Source organism: Montipora foliosa, chromosome 1, assembly GCF_036669935.1.
Source record: "Montipora foliosa isolate CH-2021 chromosome 1, ASM3666993v2, whole genome shotgun sequence".
Lineage (NCBI taxonomy): Eukaryota > Metazoa > Cnidaria > Anthozoa > Scleractinia > Acroporidae > Montipora > Montipora foliosa.
The window spans coordinates 38,256,656-38,269,155 of NC_090869.1; the positions used below are offsets into that span (position 1 = coordinate 38,256,656).

The 12,500-nt window shown below is 38.5% G+C and overlaps 1 protein-coding gene across 3 annotated transcripts in view; it reads right to left on the reverse strand.

Moving 5' to 3' along the window:
- LOC137997754 (sodium- and chloride-dependent GABA transporter 1-like) overlaps window positions 1-11,531 on the reverse strand; it is a 37,579-nt gene extending 26,048 nt beyond the window's left edge. Inside the window, exon 1 of one of the 3 annotated variants that reach the window (XM_068843992.1) lies at window positions 11,467-11,531. The gene's annotated coding sequence lies outside the window, so the exon portion shown is untranslated. Of the gene's footprint in view, window positions 71-11,466 lie in introns of those variants that run through there. The other 2 variants (XM_068843971.1, XM_068843982.1) reach the window with 2 other exon arrangements.
- Window positions 11,532-12,500: the final 969 nt, after the last annotated feature.

Genomic DNA, 12,500 nt, shown 5'->3' on the forward strand with positions numbered 1-12,500 from the left:
TGTGGTGACAAGACTCGGCTTGTGAATTTTTTTACAACAACTGGAATTGTCAAGTGAGTTGTGACAGTTTGATTTACGCAATTACCTATCACGTCACACGTCATTGATAAGACAGCAACGTGCATTTTCAATTGGAGAGAGGTGGCTAGCCAATGTTCCAATCGCCCCATCCCTAGTGACAAAAATTTCGAATAGTGTTGATTCTTTCAAAGTTTTCTCCTATTTTTACGTTTAAAATTGAGAGGCTTGGGCAAGATGCCAAATCGAAATGCACCAAACAATAGTTAAAGGAGAATATACATTTTTTCCAAATATTTTTCACATTGCATACTTTTTCATAGTACGATTACCATTCCTAACGGGTACTAATAAAGATGAAATTGCTTCCTGACTTAATTCAAGCAAGGTATCAAGACGTATTGAATATTGGAACGTTAATTTTAATAACCTTCGAAAGAAGGGATTGAAGGCATGTTGAAATGTCACTAGAGGGAATTCCAAATTGACTGAATGAAGTGGTTATCTGAGACGAAAACAGGCCCCTGTCCTTTTCGTGGTTATGGTTAACGACCTTCTCTAAAGCTATGGACCTCGACCAAAATTCGTTGATCACCTTTCTGCGTTGGAAATTATACCTACGTATTCTCTCTCCCACTCTCTCTCTGTGATGAGCCATAAATGTTGTCTCAGACATTCAAGCGTTTGCATGTAGTAATAACATGAAGCTCAACCCTACAAAACAAAGAGCTTACAGCTGACTTTCTTTATTGTAATAGTCGCGAGTAGCAGCCCATTGCTACGGGTGGCACCAACATAGAGTCTGTCGACTCGTTCAAAGTGCTTGGTGTCTACATTACCAAAGCTTTAACCTGGGCTGTTAACTGTGACTATGTTATCAAGAAGGTCAACAGACGGCTCTACGCTTTCGGCAATCTAAGTGTACATGTGGAATTGAGCCAGATGACATTGTTATAGTTCATTGTTTACTTGTCAGGTCTGTACTAGACCATGCAGGACTGCGACATGAAAAAAATTCTACTCCTTCATGGTGTACTAAACAGAATATCGCGATTCTGATTGGTCAATGAGGAATGTATAAAATAGGTTACAGAGTAATACGATGCAACAAAAATTCTCTACAAATAAATTGTTAATATAAACAACGATGTTAAAGAGCACAAGCGACGCGCTTAGGCGAAAATAAAACAGTAGTCTACAAGGGGTTTGCACCGAAAAAAAATTGAGAGCGGCGGATGGGTGAAATAGAGGAGGGTCACAACGTTTTGGAGCGCTTCAAAAGCCAAGAGTGTCACAAAAAGAAAAGAAGCTGTTTGAATAGTACTGTATGTTATGAAAGTGATAAAACAAGGCATATAAACTAGGGTTCCATATCAGAAGTGAAGTGCTGCCCTATGTAGAAGAATTAAGAAAAAGTATGATGATTTATTTGGGCCCCGGTACCCCGGGAGCGGGTAAAACACACTGTACATCACTACTATATTTACAAGTATGTTTATACCAGCCTCGTTGCCAAGCTCTCTGTTCTTCCCTTCCTTGGAGCGCTCCAAGGAAGAGAAGAAGAGAGATCCTAGCAACGAGGCTGTGTTTATACCATTTAACAGTGTATATCTAGGTATCTGGGTTGTAACTATATTACGTACTCCAAATTCAGGTTTGCCAGAAACTAATACCAACTACACAATTTATTAAACATAGAGAAAAAGGATTAAAGGTTTCGAAGAAGTCTAAAAATCATCGGAAGAGTTACACATGTCTTCACCTCTTCAATTAAGTGTTCGTTTAAGTATTTTCACCTAAAGGGGCAACCTGATTTTGGAGCATGATTTCTTCGCGTCCGCTGTAACAAACACGGTATTTAAATTTGTTACTTGAGGTCTTGTTAATCATTGAATTGTTCAGATAAACTTTAGTTGAAACAATCATGTAACATTATTAGCGATAACAAGAGTTTATTGAACGAGTGCAGAAAACAAACTTTTTAGTGCCAACAATCAGTTATCTAATCTTAAACAATTCAATTATGGAGGTTTGTTGAAACTTGCCTCAACTGAGACCAAAAGACCTTTACTTGACAGAGAGAAAGGGTGAACATTTCTCTAAATTAAAATAATGATACTGTTTTGGGAAAACTCTAGACAACACAGACTAAACATTTTAATGAAGGAATGAAACAACTTGAGTTAAGCTTGAAATTAATCCTGGTAGAGTACATCCGAACTCTTCATCATTTTGTGCTAAATCATCATTTTGTGCTAAATTGAAACAACGTACTCCAGCATAACCTGTTGACCACCGGACACAACGTAACTTATTAATGGGCGAGCACGAGCAAGTAGCACTTCCTCTTCTTGGGTAAACCCTTGAATTTCAGGTGGAACTTGCATGAGAAGGAAAGTTTCCAAGAGAAAACTTTTTGGGAGACTTCTTATCCCTGGAGAACACGAAAAAACGTAGGTGTCAATTGCTTCTCGTTGCCATGAATCCTCACATATTGTACACTGGTAGTATCAAATTTCATGGCTTGTTGAAATTTGCAAAAGTTAGTGTTTGTCCAACGTTGTTTATGAATAGGGCCATCATTAATAACAATTGTTTCACTTCATCCCTTTGACTTTTGGGTTCCTATGTCTGTCGTAAACCTAATCTGATTGCGATGGAGCCTGCGTGACAGACGTATTTCTTGCCTTTTCTTAGATTGTTTGCATACCTCGACCCTGTTTTACTTCTCGCTTCCTGTTTCATTTTCAAATTTTTCTTCTTCTGCACTGTCTGTCAGCCTCTAGCTTTCTCTCTGTTTCGCTTTCAATTACTGCTGAACGTCTTTTACTCATATTTTCCTTAATGTTTTAAGCCTCTTTTGCTTCTCATTTTCGGTTTCATTTTCGATTTTTCTTTTCTTGCGCTGTCTATCAGCCTTAAGCCTTCATCTTTTGTCACTTTCATCTTCTGTTGAACACCTTTTACCGGCATATTTTCCTCGACTCTTTCCAGCCTAATCCGCTTTTTGATTTCAGTTTCCGCGACCAAGTCTGTTTCGAGTTCGGGCCGTGAAAATACTCTTAGCTTGCGGTACTGAAAGAGATTTTGTATTCGCATGAACTTTAGTGAACTGAAAATTGACCGGTACTGGTTTGATGTACTTTGTTTTCGAACAGCGGGCCAAGGAGTGTAAATGCTACTTTAAGGGAGTCCACCAACGAGGAAAGTTGTTATCGATAGCTCTTCAGGGGCACCCAACGTCAATTTTCGGAAAATATATGTTCGAAGACGATTCGGAGATCTAGAATTTTCGGAACATTTGTTCTAAAATTTCTTGCCTGCCTGCCGCCTGTCCTAGGATTTTCGAACATCTAAAACATGGTATAATTCCCAATTTTTAATGGACTTTTACCCTAAAAAGCTCACCTAGAATTTTCGGGAGCCTTTTTCTGGCTGGAATTTTCGAAAAGGTAAGTTTTGATCCCTATAATTTTTGGATCACTAGACTTTCAGCTATAGGAAACCCGAACAGATGAAAAAATTTTTAGGGGATAAAAATATGCCTTTATCTACCGTTTCAATACTAAAATACGTTTAACAATGCGATGTCTAAGTGGTTTTGAACTATTCTCCCGTTGGGTGCCCCTGGCTCTTCAGTTGTCCATAACAAAAAGTTATCGATGACAAAACATCATACAGAGTGTGTGAATCGAGTTATCGACTTCACTGAAATGGTGAAAAATCAAGTAGATTTCCTTTTAAACAGGAAAACGACTTTAGTTGTCGATGACAAACGCAACCATTTTGTTATCGACTCCCTACATGTATCTCCCGTCTGTGGTTCTTCTTTGTGCTCGTTGTAGACATGCGCATTCCATTAAAGTTCCTAGGCTCCCATATGAAAGGCCATTAGGACAAACTATCGAATGTGCTATCAATGTTTATATGTTGTATTCATGAATACTATGTGCACTAAATCCATAAGTCCGATATAAATAAAGATGATCGATAAAAGATGAGGTTCGGAAATGATTTTACAAAACAGGAAGTAATGTCATACGTACCCAGGCCCCTCGAAAATGCAAGGGCTTTTCCGTAAATACAAAATGGCATCTGCTGGCGCTGCGATTTGCCTTCCAGAAACAGAAAGGTGTTTCATGGAATTAAGTGCAATAATTACGAAAGCACCGAAAATGATGCTAATTACTGTCTCTCATCTTTCCTTTCTTTTCTCTTAGAGAAAGTCGTATACAACAGAGTAAAATCTTACGTTGAACAAAATGGACTCCTGTATAGGGAAGATATTTGTTTACAAACATTGCTTTTGTTGTTCAAATTTGCCAACCACAGGAACAAAAGAACCTTTGTTTCGACAGCCAATGAGGCACTGGTTGGCAAATTAATGACAATAGGTGACGTCAACGATATCTTCCCAATAAGGATCAATATGGTTTTCGTGAGATGTCAACTCAACATGCTATTATTGTTATGGATAAAGAGGTCTGGCAAATGAGTGGTTTTCTTCGTATCTACATTGCCGAGTTCAAACCGCTCAAATTGACAGTCTTGTGTCATCTAAAACGTCCGCACTAACAGGAGTCCAAGGTTCTGTCTTCAAATTTTGTCATCTTTAGACCATCACAAAAGAAGCTTAACTATCAAATTTATGTTAGGATATATGAGGCGTGGTGGCCTCATGGTTACCGCGCTCGACTCCGGAGCGAGTGGTCCGGGTTCGGGTCCTGGCCGGGGACATCGTGCGTGTTGTGTTCTTGGGCAAGAAACTTTACTCTCACAGTGCCTTTCTGTATCTATGGGTACCGGCGAATTTAATGCTGGGGGTAGCCCTGCGATGGGCTAGGATCCCATCCAGGGGGGAGTAGAAATACTCCTAGTCGCGTCATGCTACAGAAACCGGGTTAAGCTCTGGCCTAATGGGCCACTTGGTTCGTAAGCAGTCTTTACCTTAAATGACAATATCTCAAATGGTCATATTTCTCTTGAATGTAAAGATTACGTGAAGTTCTTGGGCGTGCTTATCAATAAAAATTTACCTGGAAATTTCATATTGACTATTGTCTATAAAATAAGTTGAGTTCCACATCTATCTTTATTATCATTAAAACCATAGGTATCACAAGTCAGGATGCTGTTGGAATTATTGCACGATTAAGACACTACCCTCCTAAAAATACACTAATTCAAATTTATCGCTCTTTGATTTCCACTTACATCCTACGGCATTGCTGCTTGGGGCCAAACAGAAACGTGTCCTTCGGCTTATATTTTTTAGTAGCAATAGATCTCATGCTATCCCCTTGTTTATCTCTGCTAACATCTTACATCTCAATATGCTATATTTTGAATTCGCTTGGTCTCTTATGCATGACATATCTACCAATTCTACACCTAGGAATATTTGTCTGACGATGGTAATTTTTGTGTTAATAAGTCAAGATTGAGTGATCGACTTAATTCTTTTTCGATCCTTGAAGCTAAGGTGTGGAATTGCTTGGAACCTGATTTGCGTAAGCTTATTATTAGGAAGAGACGTTTTACGTACAACATTCATCAACTTTTACTTGCAGTTGTCGATGATGAGGATGATTATATTGATGTCTCGTTGTTAACCTCTAAAATCACTAAATATTGTTAACTAATTTATACCTTTCTCTTCCATATCTATAGAGAGATCTGAACTAACCACAAAATGTCGTCATGAAACTAAGTTCTTCGCTACCAATCACAGAAAGCGCTGTTCCAACCGTGCTTAATTTGAATTTTGAATTTTATCGTTAAAACTGAGCGCTGCTCGAGCAGAGACTCCAGTAACAACTCTCCATATATATATTTAATATCCACTTGTCTAGTTGCTTTACGAACGAATGAGTGTACTTATCTACCTATTTATATTTAAAATTCACTTATATGCTGCCCGCCTAGATTGGCTTCGCTATATGCGGACTTCGCATCCTTTAATCACTGTTAAATCAGTGTTAAATAAACGTTACCAAAAATTTATTTTTTAAGGTAAAGTAACCTAAAACTTCCATCAGCAGAAAATTTATATAAAGCGCAAATGCTGCCATTTTTTCTATTGTTTTCAGAATGTTTGCACCCCTTTTACGTCCTTCTTCGAAAGATTACTTCACTCCAAGACTACATACAAGAAACAATGGTTATCACTGAAACTACCAAAAAGTTCACTTAGAATTTGGAAAAAGAGCTTTTGCTATCAAAGAGACAAGATTTTCAATGAACTGCCCATTGAACTAACATCCATAACTTTCAGGCTTTTGTTTAAGAAAGCACTAAGTGAACATTGTATCTAATGAATGGAACTTTAGTGATTTTACAACATTCACAGTCTTTCATATGTTACCGTTTTTATCTTATCTTATTTGTAGTTATTTTATTTTACTGAACCACATTGAGGACAATGTCTCATACACTGACGGGTTATCCTGCAGTGTGATAAAATATTCGTCGTCGTCGTTATTATTATTATTATTATTATTATTATTATTATTATTATTATTATTATTATTATTATTATTATTATTATTATTTTCCAAACAACCCACATATGCTTGGTTGGGCCTAGAAGCAAGTTGCTACCCGCAACCTAACGTCCTAGGTCTCGTTCATATCTAACACGTTTGTGATTATTCTCGCTGTCCCAAGTAAGGCCGTCTTTTGCGAAGTTTCCACCGTTATTACTACACCAGTCCTTTCCATAAATCCCTTTAGTCTTCTTGATATAGTCCCCAATGCACCAACAACTACAGATACAACTTCAACTTTTTAAGGCCAACATTCCGATAATTTCCCTCTTTAGATCTTGTTATTATTAGTAGTAGTATTTATTATCGTTATCATTATCGTTACCACTTTTCCAAACAACCTACATATGCTGAGCTGGGCCCAGAAGCAAGTTGGTAACCACAGCCTGAGGTCCTAGGCCTCATTCATATCTAACATATGAATACATAAAATGAATGATACATACAAGATGGCGGCGATTCTACTTTGGGCTAAATTCACCCTCCTTTGTGGGCATTCTTGTCTCCGGCGACCTTTCTAACCCGGGTCCTGTATCGGCTTATCTGTTCTGTATTTCAATGCTTGTTCGCTGGTAAATAAGACGGCGTTTTTGGAATCTCAGTTTGCTTTTAAAGGGGCACTGTCATGAGCTGCGCATGCTCGAATTTGTTTGCCCCCGAGCCCACGGAAAATTCTAGCCGCCATCATGGATTTACGCGTGAGTCACGTATATTCGTCCACCATGGCCCTCCCCAATGACCATTTTGAATTTGTCGATTCAACTTGAAAAAAGTTAAGTTCCACCGAACTACGTTGTCAACCGCAAAGATAGAAAAAGGAAAGGCGGGGGTGTGCTTTTGGCTGTAAGTGACGAAATCTTGTCTGCACGTCGTAGCTATGATACCAAGTACTCCTGTGGATTGGCATTTTCTACGGGAGAAATACGCCCGCCAAATACTTCAATCGAGCCTCTTGTTGACTTGAGTACTTATCTGGATGAGTTTAACGACTCTGCGGACAAAGTATTGGTTGGCGATTTTAACCTTCCAAACATCGACTGGACTACAAATTCTGTACTCCATGATACTGATTTAAACTGTTAACTAATGGATATTCTACTGGATCATTTTATGTCACAACAAGTGCTGGAACCTACTCGCGGAAAAAACATTTTGGATCTCGTGATAACAACAAACGAGGGGTTAATAAGAAATCTACAAGTTGGTGAACTTTTCTTCGATCACAACTCCATTGTTTTTGGTGTTAAGATACTACCCTCTAAGAATCCGTCGCATAAGAACGTTTACAAATTCACGAAGGCCAATTTTGATAGGCTAAATGAACTGTTTAATTTTGTTACGTGGACCTGTGCATTTCTAACTGAGGAAAACTGGGTAATTTTTTAAAGATTTATTCTTCACAGCAATTGAAGCCTGTATACCGACTAAATCACCAAGGAAAATGAAAAACGCACCGTAGCTGACGCCGGACGTATTAAAGATGATTAGGCAGAAAAGAATTGTTTATAAGAGAGCCAAGGCATTAAACTCTAACAATCTTTGGGCGTGTTACCGAAATTTGAATAATAAAACAAAGAAGACATGCAACCAAGCGAACTGGGAAAACCTTAAACAAGTAAGTGTCAATACTGCAAACGCGAAGGCGATAGCAAATTGTTTTGGAGCTATGTTCGTTCGCGTCGGAATGGCGTGAACAAATAGCCTTGTGGCACTTAAAGGCCGTACAATTACTCTGACCGATCCCAAGGACATAGCAGACAGTTTAAATCGCTATTTCGCCTCTGTTTTTACATCAGAAAACTTGACTCATCTTCCCATAACTTCCCACAAGTTGTCAGCACTGATACTCTTACAAAGGTAACAACTATTCCCAGTGAAGTTGAAAAGCTCCTGCGGGAATTAAATGCCAATAAAAGCTGTGGCTCCGATGATATTCATCCAAAAATCTTGAAATGTTGCAGTACTTCATTAGCCTCGCCCCTATGCACTCTGTTTAATACTTCATTCAAATGTGGTGAAATTCCTGATGACTGGAAAATAGCAAATGCTATTCCGCTTTAAAAGAAAGGTGCAAAAGACAAAGTGGAAAACTACAGACCTGTTTCCCTAACTTCAATCGCAAGTAAAATCTACGGCAAGACTGGAGAGGAAGTCGATAGTAGACTTTTGGACAGATCATCAAGTATTCATATGTGAGCAATTTGGTTCATGCAAAAGCGTTCTTGTTTATCGCAGTTACTCGATACAGTGGAACCCCGCCTTACAGCCACTTCGGTAATACTGCCACCTCGTTATTGCAGCCACTTTTTTTTGGCCCGGCAAAACGGCCCTACATTCTCTTATTGAAAACCCTCGTTTATGCGATCACCCGTTAATAGACCAACGCCACAATTTTGCATCCCAAAACAGTAGAATCCTCTATAATTTCACCCTGTTAATACGGCCACTCGACACGGTAATCGAACAGCCGGTTTACTTTACAAAGTACTGTCAGCAACACTCCTCCCTGTTTTCATTACAAACATGATCTTGACACTACTGTAACATCCAGTAAGGCAAATCGCAAAGGGATTAAGTCTTTGTGCTTTCATCACAAACACGATTGATACTCAATTCTTTCGGAAATTACGAAAGAATACTCAATTAGTACTCAATTGATACTCAATTGATAGTCAATTGATACTCAATTCTTTCGAAATTACGGCGGCTTCCTTTTTTTAGCAGCATAGTAAGCTGGGCCTGTTCTTGTTTTGAATATTTTTGGCTCAGAACGTACGGCACACTTAACAATTTAAGCGTTTTACCTACTGAGCGAAGTTTCAAGTATTTAATACAATTACTGTATGTACATTCCTGCTGTTTATTAAAGAGAAAAATATTACGGCTTCTTTGTCATGAATTCCACCCTACCTCAATAATACGGCCATTTTTTTAGGCCCGTTGATGACCGTATAAACGGGGTTCCACTGTATTTTTCATTCATGGGCCAAAGCAGGAAAAGAATGGGTGTTCGTACCATTTGTCAGCACTTTCAAGGTCGTGTTTTCTACATAATTTGCAATGAATTATTCGAGCTACGTTATCATGTCTTCCCTTTTATTTCCCCTGAGCAAGCTTACTATATTCACTAAATGGAAAAGAGTTTCCCATTCAGTCTGTTGATACGCTCTACAAAAAGGCGATCCAACTGTTTGATCAACATGAAATTTGACAATTTGTCCTGAGGGCTTGTTTCTGTACTGCAAAGATCAATGCTTCAGTGGTGGGTTTCAGATCAGATTTTGCTAACCAAACCCACGCTCATAGTTGTGTATCCACGTCCTCTCCACGTTCTCTAATAAATTGTCCATTCATCCTTTTTTCTCTACAAGGTTTTTAATATATTTTACAATATGGATACTGATGAAATACCAGGATTTCTCCTTTTACTTAAAAAATCATATCTTCACCGCACACAGTGAACAAATCATTTTTATCTTTCACATGTGAGAATATAGGTGTCGTCATGGTAACAAACACGATTAGCCAATAAAAGGCAACTTTCAATGTTGATGACACCATGTCCACCTTTTTTTGTGTGTGTTGGTACACTCTTTTATTATTATCATTATTTTTTTTAATTATCATTATTATCATTATTATTATTAAGTGGCTGGGTATTCAGCAGTTATGCGGCAATCTTCATCGTAGCGAAGGTTTTTGCGCCTTCTTCGCAGCCGTTATTGCGGCGTCACGCAACGGAGTTGCGTGATGCCCCCTGCGAAGGAGACCATGTTCATTGTACTGGACGAGTTCAAAATCAAGAGCCTCAGCTGTTTGTTAGAAATATTTCCAGAACTGGACACGAATAATGACAAAAAGAACACTGGTGCATTTCCGCTTGTTGAGAACCCTCCATTTTTATTGTTTATGTATAGCCGAAAATTTAGTTTTTTTTTTTTTTTATAATTAACGCCTTACATTATAAATAATGTAAAATTTAGTGGCAAATGTATAAGGCGGAAGTGAGAACCAAAAGGAATGAAAAATAGATGGACACAAATCCGGAAAGCGGGACTACCTTTTCAGAAGTTCCGTTCGTTCCAGAAAATTTTCCAGTGGAACGAGCGAAAAAACCGTGTTCCCTATTAAACACTAAACAGTTGTCGTCGAATGGAAATAGTAGTCATCGATAACAACTTGCCTCGTGTTGTAATATAAGTTACTTTCGTAACAACAGCACTGCCGTTCTCATCACGCATTTCTAATTGCTGTGCAGATATAATGCAGTAAGTCTCAAGTATAAAATAAGTCCATAATGTAACCATTCAATACTAAATAGCATAATCATATCAGTGTTATTGAAAGTATTCATCAGCGCAGAACCCAAAGTGAACAAAATGGAGTGTTTTTCGATTGACCGGTTTACTGTACAGTCAGTTAGTTGTTTACTGCTTCTTTGTTGGCTTAGTTGTATAAATAATTTTTTTCTCGCCTTGACAGGCAAGCTATAATTTAGTTTGCTTTCCTCTGCAGGCAATTTATTTTCTTTAATTGCCGCCTTGTTGGCTAATAGGGCAATTCACTACAATTCACTCGTAATTGTAATCCACTTTTGCCGCTTCGCTGGACAATTTAATTCACTTCGTTGGGCAAGTTGACTTGAAAACCAGTGAATTGTGTTAGGAAGGTTATCTACTGAAAGCGATTCTGCATGGGGAATAAATCAATGTCGGAAGGTGCTTACGAAAAATTTGTCTCCTCGTGACAAGTTTTCATCGACCGTACTGGTGGAAACAGCGTTGCCAAACTCAGGAAAGAACACTGTCCTCGATTCCTCGCTAAAGCGTTCGCTATCCTGACGAATACTTCCCGAATTACGTGAAGTTAACCCCGATACGACATTTAGTGGTTAATAACTTACCAAACGCAGTTTCCCTCTTTTCACCGGATTGAAATGCAACGAACGTGGGAGCACGAGGTCGCTGAGACAGGTTGTCAATCATAAATTTCTTTCTTTCTACGCAGCGGGGACTGGTACCTTCTAAAAAGTATTGAAGAGCATTAAGAGTTCCGCCACAATTTGAAAGAAAAACAAATCCAAAAAAGTCAGTGCCATCAACTTTTTTTCTTCGAGAAAACAACAAAGAACTAAATTGTTCTACGACACAGTTTCATTACAACAAAATGTCAGCACATTAGTCATTCGGTGACAATACATTTTTCACAAAGATTTCGAATTGTAAAGAATTTGCGCAGCAATTTTACAGCTTTAAGTCCGGTTGTGACTCACAATGAACGTCATTCTCCTGAAAACTGCAAAAAGGTTTTAAAGCGTCATATGATTTTAAAAAATGTCTCCCTCATCTCTCGCAGGGAGGGAGTTCGAACGTACAAGTTGGGATAGGGAAAGTCGACCTGTTAAAATTTCGCGTTGATTAGCCAAAGACTTGTTTATTTCTTCTAAAGTAAACTTTTGAAAGCAATATTTGAGTCAGTACTCAGTAGTTTTTAACCGTTGGAACTGCGAGAACCGTTTCTTAAATGTCCCCAAACTTTTTGGATGTATTTCGGGCGACAAATGATCTCGAAAAATTCACTGGCATTATTGTTTTTGCACGTTGTGTTACTGGAAGGACAATAATGCTTTTCCTATAAACAATATTATTAGTTAGGCGAAACAGGGACCAGGCTATTGGAAAATCTCGCTGCGCTTTTCGGCGTAAATTATTTCTTTTGATGACAAACCAAGTCTTTCGTTTTTGAAGGAATAAGTTTAGGGCTCTGCTTTGTGAACCGGCTGTTACAAACACTTATGAGAGATGCCCTCTGGTGCACCTAAACAAATAAAAGTACTAAGAATAAATGCCTTAAGAGCTCAAGCATTTACCGTTCCTACTTGATAGAAAGACCAATGCATGCAGTATTCCTTTTTTTCTGGTCACGCCTCATCAGGCA